Source organism: Temnothorax longispinosus, chromosome 9, assembly GCF_030848805.1.
Source record: "Temnothorax longispinosus isolate EJ_2023e chromosome 9, Tlon_JGU_v1, whole genome shotgun sequence".
Taxonomy (NCBI): domain Eukaryota; kingdom Metazoa; phylum Arthropoda; class Insecta; order Hymenoptera; family Formicidae; genus Temnothorax; species Temnothorax longispinosus.
This window is the reverse complement of record NC_092366.1, coordinates 1445563-1463702: the sequence shown is the minus strand read 5'-3', so window position 1 is coordinate 1463702 and position 18140 is coordinate 1445563. Positions and strand designations below refer to the sequence as shown.

The 18140-nt window shown below is 44.4% G+C and overlaps 1 protein-coding gene across 2 annotated transcripts in view; it reads left to right on the top strand.

The window, feature by feature from the left end:
- Positions 1-18140, top strand: part of LOC139819638 (uncharacterized) — a 98759-nt gene that overhangs the window by 893 nt on the left and 79726 nt on the right. The window contains exon 2 of one of the 2 annotated variants that reach the window (XM_071789148.1): positions 1212-1757. The gene's annotated coding sequence lies outside the window, so the exon portion shown is untranslated. Of the gene's footprint in view, positions 1-462; positions 1758-18140 lie in introns of those variants that run through there. The other variant, XM_071789147.1, reaches the window with a different exon arrangement.

Sequence of the window (18140 nt, the reverse complement as noted above, 5' to 3'; positions counted from 1 at the left end):
TAGTTTTTTTTAGAAAGTGTCTTTTGCCGTAGCAAATATAACAGCAATAAGACTGCAGTAGTAAATAGATTATATGCAAGTTATTTAATATGAGCTTGTTATATAAATTAAAAAGGAGAATATTTACAACGCTAAAATATGGTCAAATTAACTTCTTGCTCGATAAGCTTGAAAAATTTATAAAATTGTTTCTTAATTTTTCTATTTAACATATATTATTTTCGATTTTATTTTTAGATTGATTTAAATAATAGAAACTTTCATATACCTATAATATATATAATTCGGTATGTTTCAGAACATACTGAAAAATATTTTATCAAATGTTTTAAACTTTTTTGAATACTTATATTATATATCGTCGAACCTGTTTCATAAATAAAGTCAATGCGCATAAATTTAAATTCGTTACTGCGCATAATATAATTAAAGTATGAATATAATCGTAGAACGAATAAAATTATGATCCTTTTGATCTAATCTCTGATTCTATTAAGTATTTAATTGAAGAAGAAAGTAATGTTTTTAAGAATGTGTTTCTCAAGTCGAAAATAAAACAGAATAAAATCTCATTAAATACAAATAAGGATGTAAATATCTAACCAGTAGTATGACGATAAACGGTATAACGGTCATTTTATTCACTCAAAACTTGTTCCGGGATAATCTACGATTTAAAATCATAGTAAATAATTTTTATATACATTTGATATCTACGAATTTTATATTTGATATTTACGATTACGAAGAAAGTAACGTTGCTCTTTAATCTTAGAAAATGTTAATCTTCTAATACAAAAACTCACCTGACTACAAGATATTAATTGCCACTTTTTATATATTATATTACATATAGTTTTAATATTATATATATTTCGATTTAACATAGATCACGTGTAATATATAATATTACTGTGCTATATGTAAATTACGACATATACACGTGACCGTATAACGCAGAGACATTTCTTTACGTCGATCCATCTCTCTACTCTCTTACTCTATCTTCTTTATCATTGTTTTCTCAACCCTGAAAAGGATCGTTATATAAATGCGTGCAAGTTGTTGATATCTCGCTGCTGATCGCGTGCGATTGTTCCAGCGAGAACGGTCGCGGCAATTAAAGTCATCGTGACATTGACCCGCGCGACTACCGTGTTCGCTTTTAGTGAAAAATACGCGTACGTCCGCGCTCACTTACATTTCGACAGCGTCGCGCGGAGCATCGAACAAACGTTAATCACGTAAATGTCGTAAATCGACCCGCGCGTCTCACGGCTGCGATCTGCGATCCGTGACGATCGCACAGGGTACCGATACTCGACGTACCAAAATGCGTGTGTGTAAAATGCGGGTGTGTAAAATAAAGAGTATATCTACCTTTTGCGTAAAGTGCATTAAGAGTGTCGCGAGTGTGTCGTTTGATCGTTACATACTAAGATATATGTATACACATGTGTGTGCATGACACGGCGGCGGTTTAAGTTCTCTCAAATCCGATATTCAATCATCTCGGCGCAAAAGTGTCGCGGTATTTTCTATCACGTTGGAAGGTAAACGTGTGTATGTGCGCACGTGCGTGAATGCGCGTCGGTAGTGCCGAGTCAAGTGCCGCGCGCGAACGTATCGCGTTATTAATCGATGTGCGCGTAGCGGTAATTAACCGCGTTTTTTCTCCATCGATCGGTGGGCGAGTGGACGGCTAGATCGAGGGTGCAGCCATTGACGCGGAGGGACAAACGCTGCTGCGCAGGATGGTGAGTACAATTATCCTTGCATTATAATTATCTATTTATTCGGTGCGTCTCATTGCGGTTTAACAAACGCTCTGTTGCTCAGCGGGACAAATTAGATGAGACGAAAAGTGGGATTTACTTTCGTTCGCAGAAAATTAAAATAGCGCGAATTCGTGATCTTAGTATGTTGCTATAAATAAATAAGAAACATTAATATTGAATTAAGGTTAATGTTGAATTTTTGTGCCAATTGTGCCACTAAAATCGCATTATATATGTGTGAATAAAATAATATAACGAGTTAATTGGTAAAGTCCGTTTGTGGACGATATTAAAAATGTTATATTGCTCCTTTTCTGAAAAATTCCATAATTGGGTTTTTTGGATGCTGGATCATCGTGCAATGTTATCGTGAATCTTATTTCTCATCTTTTGAGATCTTCTTATTATGGTTTTCTATATAGAGTTCGCATTGGTTCGCACTATTCTCGCGTCACATTAAATTTCGCGCCGCGGTTATTATATCTTCATTCTCACGTGAACTTTCACTGTCGCTATTTCACTGCTCCCAATCTAAAATATTAAGATAATTAGTCTTACGCTTAAAAGATCGCAGCGCATCTTCAGATGTGATTTTCAAAGCTGCGATCTTAAACAAGAAATCACGCAATATAAAATATTTTTCCGTCGAAATGTCTCCATATTTCGCGAGGAAGAGTCTTTTTCTTTATGTATGTATCTTTCTTTTCTCGAAAACATTTTCGTGTGTTCTTTGCGTGCTGCGTTCCTCCCGTAAGAGTCAATTCTCCGAAGACTGCGTCCATTTCGCCACAGCCGGCACCGGCAAATACTTAATTTTCATCTTTTACGTCATTGCGTCGCGTGTAACGTCGAGGCAGTAAATTTTGCACTTTCGATAATTTTTTTTTTTTTTACGTACGAGCCACGTGTCTGTTAAACCTTCCGCCGCGAGAGCCGTCTCTCGATTTTCTCGGCGGCGCGCGGCGGCGGCGTACACCGCGGCGCATATGCATACGCTCATTTTCCGCGCCGCGCTCGGGGCCCGCATTAGCAAGCCGTTCGATGTCCGGACACGTCCTGGACGAGTCCTGACGTCCGTGTCTCCGGAGTCTCTTCTCCACGAGGCGACGGATACATCGACGCTCGCTCGTGAGAGCTTCATTGCGTTAAACGCGACGAAATGAGCCGTAACCGAAAGCCCGATCGCGTTCGCGCGCGTGAGCTCGATGAACGTAATCGTGGAAAACGTGCACATGCCGTCAGGAATGACAGGAATCCCGCGATTTGCCTCAGTCTGTTTTTCGACGTCATCATTAACTCGTTTTCGATATCGTTTGGCCGGATCCGGACCAAGCGAGCGCGAACAAACACGAATGAACGTACAGCGACAGTGCGGCGACATCGTTCACGTTCATTGAAGCGAATTGTTGATTCGCGTTCATTTGCGCTCGCTCGCTTAGTAGGAATCCGGCTTTACTATGCACGCCCGCGCTTTTAAATGTCTCTTTAACGGCATGGCGATCGGCATGCGTGATTTACAGTGGACACACACTTTCACCGAACTTTCAAATATCAATTAATTCAGCGGCGTCAATCGACGTGCGTTGCATTGAGACAGAATGAGATATTAATTGCGACACCCTCGTGCCGATCTACACTGTAACAAAAAAACGGAGAAAAACGATTCGCGTAATCCATAATTGAAATAAATAGATATAAGGAAGTTAATGATGGTCTCCGGTTAATTTCTCACAAGCACAACTTTGATCTTAATATAAATCTCTCGAGCAAAATTGATATATTACAATGTTTTTTCAAATTCTCGTTAAGAAGTCCACTCCGAGTTAAAACGTGTTGATCTTCCTGGTCGAAATAAAACGTGAAATCGAGATTTCAAAATTTTACATTTTTCCACATTAATAAGGCCCGATACTATCGGTCCGTTGATAGTCCGCTCACGGTCCGATCAAATATTCTTTCATTATTTATAATATACGTATCCACACTATGGGTAACGCTCAAGTTTTGGTCCGGTCTCGCTTCAGCAACGATCGATTCGAAAGAATAAACAATGAAAGAATATTTGATCGGACCGTGAGTGGACGATAGGGTGTATCGGGCCTAAAGAAACGCCTTTGCCTATCGTGATTTATACTTCGAGAGAATTTATTCGCAACGAAATGCACGAGAAGGGCCTACAAAAACGTCACGTGTGTGTACGTGCGCGTACACGTGGGGTTCGCATGTATTGGGTATGCAATACGCCAGGCAATAGAGTCCCTAACCGCGTATACATGCGTACGGGATCCTTTATTGTCGCAAGTATTCAGCTTACGACGATTTCCCGTTCCCCCGCGCCGACAAAGGGGCGACGAGGCGAATATGAGGTATCGCGCGACTGCCAAAAAGCTGACTGCACTGTGTGCGCGCGCGCGCGCGCGCGTATACGTGTATGCGTCCCGCACGTGTGCGGTGACGCGCGGGACGCAGAAACGCACGCGACAATCTCGTATTCCCATCGCGCCGTCTCGTTACGGAGCGTCTTGCGGCGCCGCGACGATAAAGGCGCCGGTAACTCATTGTTCATACCCGGGACAATGAGCGCGCACCGGCGACTCGGCCTGATTCTGAACGAGACTTCTCTCTCCACCGCGCGTATATAAAACGTTTCGCCATTCGTCCCCTCTGCCCCGCCGCGCGCGCATCCCGTAAATAAATGGAAGCTGCTGATGCTGGCGGCGCGGCGGTCTGACGAAATTATTAGCCCGGGGGCCCGATAAAAGTGCGAACTTTATAATAATGGAGCGTTGATGAGCGAATATAATGTGATAGAGGAATATTAATATATAACGTAGACATATTATTATTGCTTACATACATTTATTTAATTTTATTATGGCGTATTATCGAAAATAGTTTTTAAAAGTTTGGTTTTGTTTTATTGTTTTATAGATTTACTTAGGGATTACCAATGCGACTAACATTTCTGTCGTAGATTAGATTAATCTAGTAGCATTAGTAGATTCTTCTTAAATATACCCGAATGGAATTTGTTAAAATTTTTAGTGACATGAAGAAATTATTAGAACACTCGATATAATTTTTTTACAATTCTTAATGGCATTTGGCTGTAACTCTCTGAAGCACGCTATCTTAATTTTGCTGAGTGCGTGCATTTCTTCACGCAAAGATCCCGTGTCTTGAACTTTCACGTCGTTTCCAAGTCAGTATCGCGCCAGAGCCAAGTGTCGATCTATATAGTTGGCGATAGTAGGAAGGCCGGCAGCAGTCGACGGGAATAAAACCCCGTGTCGCGGGAAGCTTCTGTTTGGCCATGGAAATCGGTAAAGGAGGTCAGCGTATGCAAATAACAGGGTCGCGAGGGCCGTCGCGGAGCCAGCCGGGAGGGTCCCGTGAGCCAACGGACAAGCAGCGAGGCGTCGGCGGCGTCGGCGTCGGCGATGGCAGCGACGGAGGGTATATCCACGTTCCATTTCGTTCCATTCCAGCCCTCTCTTGTTTTTCCTTCTCTCTCGTTCTCACACACACACATCGCGGGCGGTTTTCCCATCCCTCTAACGCTTCCATAACTCTCGTTCTCTTTCTCTCTCTCTCTCTCTCTCTCTCCTTCTCGTTCTCTTTTTCTGTCTCTCTCTCTCTCTCTCTCTCTCTCTCTCGTTCCAGCTTTTGCCAGAGGAGCCAGCTTCGCGTTCTCCGCAACGCTCTCGTTTCCCTCGTTCCGAACTCCCATCCTCCCAACGTCGTCGTCGTCGTCGTCGTCGTCGTCGTCTTCCGTCCTCTTCTAGCCGCTACTTCAGTTCCTCGTTCAGTTCCTCCGCTCGAGCTTCCCGTGGCAGCGGCGACCGTTACGGCCCCATATATTTCCGCAGCCGGTGTTGGAGTCACGTCTACGAACGTAAAGGTGCCTCCGCCGCGCTCTGCTCCCTTTCCCTTTCTCTCTCTCTTCTTCTCTCACTCTCTCTCTCTCCCTCCCTCCCTCCCTCTCTCCTCCCTCTCCTCCTCTCTCTTTCTCTCACTCTTTCTCACTCACCTACACTGTGGAAACATTCGATTTTTACGATACGATACGAGCGAGCTCTCGGGCCCACCGATGTTCGTCGTTCGTTCCCCGCATCGGCATCCAGTTTTGCGCCCCCATCTCATCGCTGAAACGTGCGCTTCCTCCAGTTTCCGATTTTTTTTCTTTGTCTTCAATCTCTCTACTTCGGGACGCAATTAAATGAGAAGCTTTTTCATATGTTGTAGACAGTTGGAAAGATATCACTTCGAGAATGTCTGACGCTTATTAACTAGAATGTATAATGATTTTATCTTAATCAGGAAATTCCTCATATTAGATACTTATTTTTTTTCTGCAGTCGCACAAGAAGATCATTTTAGATCATCGATTGCAATATCAATCTGTCGCGCTTGAATAAAGAATTAAATATTCTTTCCGATATCAATACGATTTGCAATCCTCTATAAGGATTAGCTATTAAAATTATGTAAAATTGAAGATTTTTAAATATAAATATAACCGTGCCAACATCACTCGTAACTGAAAAACTACAATTAATCTAAGCATGATCAGTAATCATGCTTACGTGAAAAATGTTCCAATTTTACCCTCGATATTCGCCAGTTGGAGGGTCGCGAAAACAGCTTCGAGCCGGCACGCCGGGGTGACTAATCCACTGAGTGTTAATTAAAATAAAGGCACGGCCGCCACTATGCGGGTAAGTAGAAATTAGCGTGGGGGGTGCTCGTGGGGTCGGCAGCAGGACAAGGGAACGGAGGGTGGCCGAGAGAGAACGGTGCAGATAGGCCAGATGTCCACCCTTTCGTGTGACACATCGCTGTCGCGTTTTTTTAGCGCGAGCCGGCTCGCGCGTTTTGGTTAATGCGACTAGCTATGGACACACGCTTAATTGCTTTAATTAAAATTCACGTTACGCGCCGCGACGTCGCTGACGGCGGACATCGCCGACGTGTGCGTGTAAGCTTATTCGCCGGTTGGCGTAACCCCGTGCAGCGAAGCAGCGGGATTCTCATCTGGAAAGAACGAGCGCGACATTCTTTTACATATTTTTGGAGAAACTCGTATATAACTATAATATCTGTCGCATGAGAAATTGATTTTTGTCTAAACCTGTTAATGAGGAACAATGTTTTGTTGCATTATTCTAAATCATTATTGTATAATAGTTGTATATGTAATGTATTATGCCGTTATTTAGCATAATATCAAATATAATGCGAGTTATCAAAAGGATTGCGGATTTACATCTGCAGTTTCACATTTTGCACATACAGACGGAAAAATATCCGATTACAATAATATTTTCATAATCGATATGGTCCAAGGAACATCTGTCGGTTATAATTCGACTCGCTGCAATATCATTCCGATATGCCTTTTTCGGGGCGCGCCGGAGAACCGACCTTCCTAAAATTTTTAAAATACGTGCGGGCGAACAATTCCCCTTAAAATTCCGGAAGCGAGCTAGCGAGAACCTGGGTCTCGTGCGGAACCTCCCCGTAACTTCCTCTCGAGCGGCGCGTACACGTGTCGGCGATTCGTTATATCGTTCCCCGAAAATTTCGCCGCGAGGCTGAGAACGGAACGTTTTTTCTCTCGTTTTTTTTTCTCAACCACTAGAGAAGTCGACGGGAGAAGGTGAGCTAAATTCGAGGGTTTTTCGTGGCTCGGTGGTGCGTCGGTTTGATAGCCAGGGTCGGACGGTAGCCACAAGTGTCCGCCCGAGCGCCCTCTCTCATTAATTCTCCACCCTTGTTACTTGTTAAGGTAGGGCTGCCGGCTCTCTCACCCTTACCCTCTGGCCTCCGCCATACTCGCCCCCATCCTTGGCTCTGCGACTCGCTTTTCCTCCCCCGTCGCCGCCGCCGCCGCCCGGAGTTGCCGCGGCAGGGTGGAAATCCTCTCTCTCTCTCTCTCTCTCTCTCTCTCTCTCTCTCTCTCTCTCTCTCTCTCTCTCTCTCTCTCTCTCTGTCTCTCTCTCGAATGAGGAGGGTTCGTGTGAGGGTCGGCGCAAGTGAGGGAGCGCGCTATCCAGAGAGAGAGAGAGAGAGACAGAGAGACGAAACAGGGAACGGAGGGCGGGCAGCCTTGAAGGGGAGAAAAGGCGGGATGACGGATAGAGAGCGCGCGAAAGGAGTTAGAGATGGGCGAGAAATACGGGGAGGAAAAAAGCATACGAGGGAGAGGGAAACAGAGACGGGCCGATTCGCTCGTGGAGGGTGAGTAGGGTGCGGGTGAAGGGGACGAGACGGGGCAATCGACGGGCGCCGCGACGGGTGCAGATGTATTATGTACACCCGTTAAGTGGCCGATGCAAATCGAACGTCACCGCCGGACGATGGGCGTGCACGTGACTGTAAACGAGCCGATTAGCACATCGTTTCTCTTATTCAATGCCTTTTCCGAACGGGCGCCATCGCGACGCCGAACGCGGGTCGATTTCGATTTTCGCGAGAGAGAAGGGCCCTAAATTTTAAACTTTTTTTATATCGTCGAGCGAATATCGCCTCCCCCTCTCTCTCCGTTTTTTTACAAAGCCGTGACAGTCGTTAACTATAATGAAGAAAAATGCGAAGAAAAATTTTGACTCCAAGTTCCAGTTTCCAGTTGAAAATAAAAAAATTATGTATTTTGTCACACATTTTTTTTTATATACATTTAAGTATCAATCAAGATATTTGTAAACGCTGTTAACTTTGCGCGGAGAATCGAAGATTGTCTAACAATTAATATACAAAGTATGGTAATTCCCTGACGATTAATCGACTTTAAATGATTTTTCTATACGTTGCTTTATTTTTCGAGAAGATATCTACAGTTTTGGCCACCAATTTTTTGACCTATCACAGATTTCATTGCGCGCCGCGAGATATCAAAGAAATGAATAAAATAAGAAATGAAATTTTGAGTAGTATTGCGATAAGTGCATTTATTGAGTGCACTTTCATCGATAACTATTTACATCGCCAGCATGTACGTATCCGGACTGTCCCGCATGCGGTCCCGGACGGCGCAACATCCGCGCACACGATGAGAGAATCGTTCCCGCCTTTCGAATAACGCGACTGCGAGATCTCACTTTCGACGCCGTTTCCGAGGATCGTCACCGCCACGGTCGCAATTCCTTTTGTTTGTGTCTGGCCGACGTTGGCATCTCACCTGTATTGCTCCGCGACTCACCGCGTGTTTCCTTTTTACGCCATCTCCTTCCCTTTCTGCTTCTCACATCGCTTGTACTATACATCTCTCTTTCTTTCTCTCTTTTTCTCTTTCTGTTTCTCTCTTTCTTCCGCCGTACCCTTCGCATCTTCGAGGGCAGAGTTACGGGGAAAGCGACAGGGCGGCGGTGTCGGTCGAGGGAGCAGGGTGGATGAAGGTCGTAGGAGGGAGACGGAGGGAGGGAGAGCTGTGCGTTGAATTAATTCGCGCTTGGCTGACGGGCTCTCGTTTGTAACTCTCTCTCCGTTCTATCGGCCCTCTTTCTCTCCTCCCTCATCCTCCTCCTCCTCAGCTGCCGCCTCATCCTCTGGATCTTCCCGCCGGCTTTCTTTCTCTCTTTTTGCTTCTGTCTCGCGTTACTCCACTACGCTCTCTCTCTTTCTCTCTCTCGCTCTCTCGCCATTCGACGAGAAGTAGGTAGGGCGAGAGGAGGGTATCATGGCCGCGATCTCGCAGCCCGCTCGGGCTTAAATACCACCAACTCCCGCGATGCAAACGAATCTCTCGGGAATCGGGGCCCCGGGTCGGCCCGACCGCGAATTAAGGAGTCTTTTCTTCGCTCTCTCCCTCCTTCGCTTTCCGGAGGGCTCTTTCTCCTCCTCCCTCTTCCCCGTTCCCTCCCCGTTCACTCCGACCAAGAGAATCACCTCGGGGATACAGCATCCGGTCCGGCGAGTTCGAGAAAGAGGACTGGTCCTGTCCGGGCGGGATCCTTCCTCCTTCGTACTCTCTGTTATCGTCACAGCTATCTCTCCCCAGCCGGTTGACTCTGACCTGTCGAGTCCTCGCCCGCGGAATGCCTAGGATTAAGCCCTTTTCGGGGAGGGCTAAGAGACACGCGATGCCCTCTTCGCGCCGTCTTGCCTGCCCGGCGACGTCGACGACGACGGTCGATCGATCGGATCGCCGAAGTCTCGTAAGAGAGGGCGGACGATAGGAAGAAGGGCGGCATGGCGGGACGCGTATGTCTGGAAAATGTGATCGGAATCGTAACAAGGGGCCCTACCGTTGGATTCCTGATGTCGCGAACATGCGGCACGTTCGGGATCTTTGTGTCATTACTGAGGTAAAAAATAGTTCGGCAGTTTTGTAGCCTTCTACTTTTAGCTCTCCACGCCCGTAACATCTTCGAAGAAACTTGATATAAAGAAAACCTTCAAACGTCGTATTCTCAAAGCCACTTTCGCGAATATGTAGATAATTTAGCTTCGTGTATTGCTGCAATGTCGAATAGAAAAGACTTATGCTACTTGCCCATGCTTTCGAGATAATTGGAGACTAAAGAAAAGTTTTACATTTTCTTCAAGTTGTCTTTTCATTAACGACGTGAGAGATACATGGAATGGTGTCTATGAAAAAGCGGTAGTTAGCGGTTTATACGAGGTATTTTCGTGCGATTTAAAGGGATCTTTATAATTGTGCTTGAAATAGTTTTACAATATTTTACGTTGCGATACGATTACGCGCTAATGACTCGCGAGCAGAAGTTTCGAGCATGGTGTGTGTATGTGTATACGCCGCATTTAATTCAAGAAATATGCGGATATACACCGTGACGCTCGTTTTTAATTTCGTGAAGCCGCTCGCAATTAAGCGCGGCCGGAAGTTCGGTAATACCTGTCGGCCCGCTTCTCGAGGAGAAAAGTGCCGCCTCCGAAAACCGCTTGTAAAATAATGCCGTAAAGAGTGGATGTATTATGCAGCCTCGGTGTGCCGTTAACGTTTTTACGATAAACAATTATCGGGAAACGTCCAACGGATATCCAACTTTACAGCTCGCGAAAGCTCTCTGGGAGCTAACTCCGTCTAAATTACTTCCCTTCAACTCGCTTATGGCTGCGCAAGTATGTTGCTGATGTCGTCGTCGTCGTCGCCGGGATAAATCGTCTCCTTAACCAGGTGGTATTAATATTCCAGACGATCGCGCCTCGCGGTGGAAATCACTTATCGTTCGACGCTGAACGCGTATCTATACGTACGCGCGCTTTCTTCGTCGCAATTTTCCAATTAATATTGCTAATAGCTGGAAGCGGAGTGCCGGTTCTAAAACGGCGCGACAAGCCGCGTTTACGACGAGTCTTAAGGACCGTCTACAATAGCCGTAAGAGTATGCAGTAAGACGTAAGCATCAGTAAAGCTATTGACTAATAGAATTTTTACAATTCAAGAATAATCGACTGTGGTCAATAGCTTATTGCATACGCTTACGATTGTAGACGGTCCTTTACATACATTTATCTATTCGAGCGTTCGAAGCGAGCGCGACGTTAAGGATTTTACATTAAGTCGTTTTCGCAAGTACATTATGACGAGACTCTCGATCGCGATACGAGACATCTGAACGGCGCGTCGCCTCGCAGAAGCGCTAATTTTGATCGTAAAACGTGTTGTCGCTTTTTCAAAACATATACGAACGCTTTATGGCTGTCAATCTTTGACCCTTAAAAATCCTCGATACATACGCACGATTCGACTACCTATGGACGGTTGATGCATTTTAATGCTTTCGAGAATGACACGAAAGGACTAACGAAGATTCCATTAGTGATTATCGGCCGTATCCGAAAGCTGATAAGTCGTTATAGCCGTGGTCAACTTCCGAATACTTATTGTTAGTTTAACGTACCTCTTTGAGAGATAACATTTCTTTGTTTTCTCATATGAAGGAAATTATCGCGAGCATTAAACAAATATTATAATTTATATTTGTATAATGGGCATAATATTGTAAAAGAATATTTTTCTTTAAAATTAATGTTATTTCTTTCGATATGTTTTTACATGGTCTTTTTAGCTTTTTAGTCTGGATACAGATATATAAACATATCAATTACTTACAAATTTATATTGTTATCATATTACCATTTTATTGCCGTCATTATGCGTGACTGTAACAATTAAAATAAATGTTAATATCGTTACCCCGTTACACGGAGATATCGCGTTACACCGCGAATTCAATCGGCATGTAATGCGAAAGCGCAAACATGTCGGACTGATTCGCGCGAGTCCCACCGCAGATGAATGGATCGCGCTAAGCCTCTATTATTAGCAGATGGAAGATTATATCGATTTTTCCCTATAGTCCCGGCCCCCTTTTTCCTTCCCGTCACCCTCGCATTTACCCTTGGCCGCCACTCCCGCAGGGCAGCCCTTCCGTACTTTATGCTCTAACAAACACATCGTGGCGCTGGCAATTACGTGATGACGCAGGACGGCCTGCAGTGTTAATTAATTTCTAGCTCGCTAATCACGAGCCTCGGTTGAGCCGGGAGTATCGTTTCGTACTTTCTTGCTGGTGGGAGGATAATCCTATACTGTAGTGCAGGATTCTCTTTGGCGTTAACGATCACGTTTCCCTCCGCGTCTCGGTTTCTTTTTTACTTTCAATTTTCCGCAGGAGATAAAGTCTTCCAGATAAAAGTCTTTCCAGTTTAAAGGTTATTACGATACCGAAATATGGTACCTTTCGCGATAATTATAGATATGTGTGATATACATATATTCTGTGTTTAGATATCATAAATCCTATAGAGTTATCAGAAAGTCTTTGCAGATCTTCGCGAGTAAAGGGATGCATTTGGGAGGATTTTCAATGCAACATCGCATCTTCTATCACGTATCGAGATACATTTCTCTTTTCGCCGTCAGAAATTGAGCTTGGCAGAAATAGACACACGGAAACATATCACGTCTTCGCGTGTTTTCGTCGATATATCGGCTTAATTAGTCGAATAAACGACACTTACCTCGACTAGACACAAGACTCTCGGGAATTCTTATATTACTTTGAGAGAAACAGGGGAGGATGGAGACAGGGTGGCAATACGGAGTAGACAGTCGATGAGGCGAATGTATTGTGCTACAATACACTCGCCACTCTGGGGCAAAGACCAAACGGAGAGAGAGGAAAAAGCGAGCCATGTCGATACCAATCATACGTGCTGCCTCTGGGGCTCGGAGAAGTGTTCAAAATTCAAAAGCTTTCTTCCATCTCGCGACGAACTGAGATAGCGCTCGTATTTCTTTAAAGGGATGATATTTATAAGTCAGATTTCGCTTAAGAATGTGACACAATCTTTATATAATATATAAATTCGCGCGTGATATCTTAAACCAAACGTAATCGATAGTTCTCTGCGATGCTGCGTCTTTTTTAAAGCATAATTAGTTTTTTCAACACATCGAGGAATGACGTTAATTTTTTATTCTATATAGTTCTGGAAAAACGACGCTGCAAAGTAATTTAATGTGAAGTGCCGCTTTAATATTTTTATTCGAAATTTAGCACGATTATAGGTATATTAAGTTATCTAAGCCAAATTATCAGAACACAAAAAATTTTATATGGAATTAATTTGGTAATTATTTGCTATTATTTGCTTTTAAAAGTAATTGTTTACTCTATAGCTATTACAAAATTACGAAGGGCTGAATAGCTTAAGATTAAGCTATCCAGCCATTGTAAAAAAAATATACATAAGTCAAAGCAAAAAGTTAATAATACCAAAATTATTTGCTATTTTTTTGCTCACACTATTAAAAAGTTACAAAAGGCTGGATAGCTTAAGAATAAGCTGCCACGCCACTGTAAAAAACAGCATACACATAAGTCAAAGCAAAAAATTATTCCTGTAACTAATAGGGATATAGAAAAAATAAAAAAACGAGATATTTTGTATACCAGACATCACAGACATGCGCTACGCGCGCGCTATTTATCTATTACATTACTATTACATTACAATATTAACCCTTTGATACACAGACTGTCAAAATATGCGACATAACAGATGCTCATGAAGTAAGTGCAGTGAGAGAACTAATCGGCATCGCGAAGTATTGGCAATAATACTTTGTTTGATTCAAGTATCGATGAAAAGCCTTTTTTAGAAAGGGAAACAGACTTACATAATGAGTAAAATATAAATTTTTTAAAATTATTTCGCGAGCAAAAAATTCGAGATTTGGATATCTTGAGAGCAAATAAATTCAGAGAACATTCTGATGCTATAATAATGCGGGAAATTAATTTCTTTAATGCGCTTTACTTTTAAGCGCCGCATTTTGATCTTGGTGTTTTCTTAAAAGCTGGAGCAAAAAAATTACTTTTGCAAGCAAAAAATAGCAAATAATTTTGGTATTATTAATTTTTTGCTTCGACTTATGTATATGCTGTTTTTTTACAATGGCGTGGCAGCTTAATCTTAAGCTATCCAGCCCTTTGTAAATTTTTAATAGTGTGAGTAAAAAAATTATTTTTGCAAGCAAAAAATAGCAAAAAAAAGCAAATAATTAGCAAATTAATTCCATATAAAATTCTTTGTGTTCTGATAATTTGGCTTAGATAGCTTAACATACCTCACGATTATAATGCAAGAAAGAACCATTAAAAACTATTATTATAAAGAGAAGAACTGATGTAAAAATAAATTGTATGTCTCGACAAGATGAATTGCTAATCTCATCATCATTATATATTCGCTTCCAGAGTGGCGAGTGCTATCTCGCCTTGAGACGCGTCTAGTCTCGCGCATGTAATAATAGAAAAAAAGCCGTGTAACCGTTGACCAAAAACCGTTGATGACCTTCTGACCCGCGTCCAGAGATCAAGATTCAGTCGTAGAGCTTATGCTGGACCATCCAGCATCCCTGAACTGGATGGGGTAGTTTCCGTCACAGGGGTCACTCTCTCCTCGATGCACCACACCCCTTGGATCGGGACATGAGGGATGAAATTCTCTCGAGAGAGTAATGGGAGTTGTTTTCTATTAAAAGTTCCATCGAGGCGTCACCGACTGTGAAAGAAACTGACGAATCGCGATCCTTCTGTTAGACGTTTGTTTTGCTTTTGTCACATTTCAATCAATAGCACGTTTCTCGATAAAAACTAAAATATGTAATATAAAAACGGAAGGATCGCGATCCATACAATATATATTAGTACATGGAGAAAATATAATAATTGAAACAATCTATCATAATTACCTATTAACACAATAGCCAAAATGATTTCTTAGAGAGAGATCATTACTGAACCTCAATTATTTCAATGAAATCTATGAATCGTTATATATATTTTTTTAAATGCATTTGTTTCTACGTACGATATTGATGAGAATGAAGCCCGCAATCACAAAAATATATAACACATACATTTTTATTAAATTTAAGTCTTTATGACGCATTTAGAATGCTCTTCCCGAATCTAATCTCGCCCGAGTTTGATAGCCTATACAAAAAGGCTTCTCGAGCACATAATCTATACGTCTATCTATACATAATAGATCTATAATCTGTTTTACGGGGTCGGCGCAAACGTGCCGATTCCGAAATCGGGTGCCATCAGTTCTAGTTTAGAGGAATAATTTCGAATTCTCGAAGCAATGCGCGTCGCTGATCTCATACCAAACAGTATAGGAGCCGAAAGCCAATGGCGGTGCGCGCGCGCGCGCGGCACACGTATGACCGACACACACAGCATACACGCCACGCACACATACACACACGCGCGTACACGCGCAAAACGTACACGGGACGAACGGGGATTGCACGGCGCAACGAGAGCGCGCCAAAACCCAGGCGCGTAATCCCGTTAGGGGATCAAATCAGCCAAAGCACATTACATACCGTGAGGGGATAGTTGCCCTTAACTGCTCTAATTAATATAAGGGTTTCCTTCCGACCGGGCGGACATCGGAGGAGAGAGAGAGAGCGTAACATCGCCGCGCGGCGCGGCGAACCGCGCGACGAAGGTGAGCGTGTTATTGCGAAGATCGTTAACGTTCTCGCGCCGGTTTCTCCGCTCGTCCGCGAAATAGCAACGTACGCGCGAAACCCCGAGGTTAGCTTCGCGCGTTGTCTTGATAGAACGCGACGTTTCGACGCTTCGCGCGTTACCGAAACAACGCGTCGTTAAAATTAACAAACATGTCGCGCGCAACTTTTTGCACCGCGTAGCTCGTCATTATACTAATTGGCAGCCCCAACGCTCGCGGATTTAATGAAGTTTTGCGGACGGAGTGGGGGGGGGGAGGAAAAGGACCACTTCGGCAGCTAGCGCGCTTAGCGCTCGGATGCAATTTGAATTCTCGACGAGGAATAATACTCGCAGGGTGGTTTTAGCGCCCAGCGCAACCTCTCTGCGGCCTTCTTTCTCCGCAATTTTACCGTGTACCCACGTAGATTTTGCGCGTGTATAAACTCGTAGTATACGGCGTTGACGTTCTTGTCACGAGAACATTCCCTTTTTCTCGCGCTCGCGAATAAGCGTTTGGACGCTACGCATAATATTGCTCGCGGAGATTCGGTTGCTCGGATGGAAATGGAACGTGCACGGTGTGTGGCCGGAACACAACGGGCTTCATGAAGAACAAAGACAGAGCGAGAGAGAGAGAGAGAGAAAGGGAGAAACACGTGCATCGCGCAGTGGTTAATAAGGCAGCCAATAATGCGACTCGGCGTGTCGCGCCACGGGCGCATTGCTGATTCCAGCGCCGAAACGTCCGTAATTACATCTTCATTAAAATGATGGCGGACCGTGTTGCACGGCCGGGCCGGGTATACGCTCCGCTCTTCGCGAGAGAGCGCACACACGTGCGCGCACACGCTCACGCACACGCACACGCACACGCTCGCCTACCCACATAACGCGCAACGATGTGGGTGGATTTCTGGTATCTGTATCATGGTTAGCCGTCGTACGTTACGTCGGAGGGATGGGGTGGTATAAATGGTCGGTGTGAGCGCGCCGCAGGGACAGGGGTCCTGGAAGGGCTGGGAGGGCAACCAGAGGGAGGCGATGGCGGCGGTGGAGGCGGCAACGGCGGCGGCGACAGTGAGGAAGGGCGCGCGGAGGGTGAGAGGGTGCAGCCGAGAGAGGATATGACGTCGAGAGGGAGCGGAGGGTGAGAGATGGAAAGCGGGATCGATGCGTCGCGCCGCGGGCCGATGCCTGCTCGCACTTTCGAACTGACACCGCCGCGGTATATAGCCCTAAGGGGGGAAGGGTGAGGATAGGGATGGGGCGAGTGGGATGTTACACGCGCCTCTCGCCCCTTACGCCACGGGCTACGCTGACCTTCCGAACTCGGCGCGCCGGGTGCAACGCTGATGATTTGTCTTCGCTGACGTCGTTAGCGCCGTCCGACAAGGATGGAAATGTTGTGTTAAAATTAGTGTCGCGGAGGGCTGCTTGCTCCCTATCCTCCCCCCAGAACAGACGCCAATGCGTTCGTGGATTTATATTACGCGCGCGATATGGCTTCCGGGTAATCGGAAATTGTGGCCTGCCTTCGTCGTGTTGCTATCGGAATTTTTGGTCGATGTAGGTGCACACGTCGGGGCGCGCGGATGCTGGAGGCGAGCATTGCGACCTCGGGATAGAGGTTGTCGCCGATATTTAGCCGCTTTTTATATTTTTACGATACCGTCAGATTTCGGGGGATTTTGTACGGTATTAAAAAAATGATTTTAGAATCGTCGGGCAAATAATCAATACAGCTCCGTCGCGAACGTCGTCAAAGTTTGTGAATATTTTATTAGGCGTTGGTCTTGAGAACTTCCGTCGGCATCGCGAAAAAAAATCAACCTTACTTTTCGGAAGAGTTTTCGAAGCGAAAGCAATCTCGATTTTCGGAAAAGTGAAGTTTAAAGGATACGTCTTTTTTCTGTAATCGGCGCTCGTGAAATTCTTTTCGAACACTTTTAGTTCGCAAGCGATTAAAGTGCCCGGTGAGAATAGAATCAGGTATACGAACGACGAGAGCGTCGAAAGCTTCCGCGGACTGGTTAATTCCCGGAACTTTGAACGTGTTCGACGTCAGATAATCGGTGTCAGTACCTGTCGAAACATCTGCCGTAACATCGATATCCCGTGAGGCAGTTGTTGTTCCGTCCGGATATCGGTTGTACCGAGTGATATCGCGCTGCGTTAAAATTTATAGAAAATGTTTCCGCGAAAGCCGATATTCTTAACGGGAAAAATTAGAGTTGGATATCGTATGTACATAGATTTCTCGAAGAGAAAAATAGATTCCTTCTTTAATCTTCAGACGGGAAATAATTTATGTGACATATATTTAATCAATTATAATTCGATTGATTTATAATTATGTATCTTA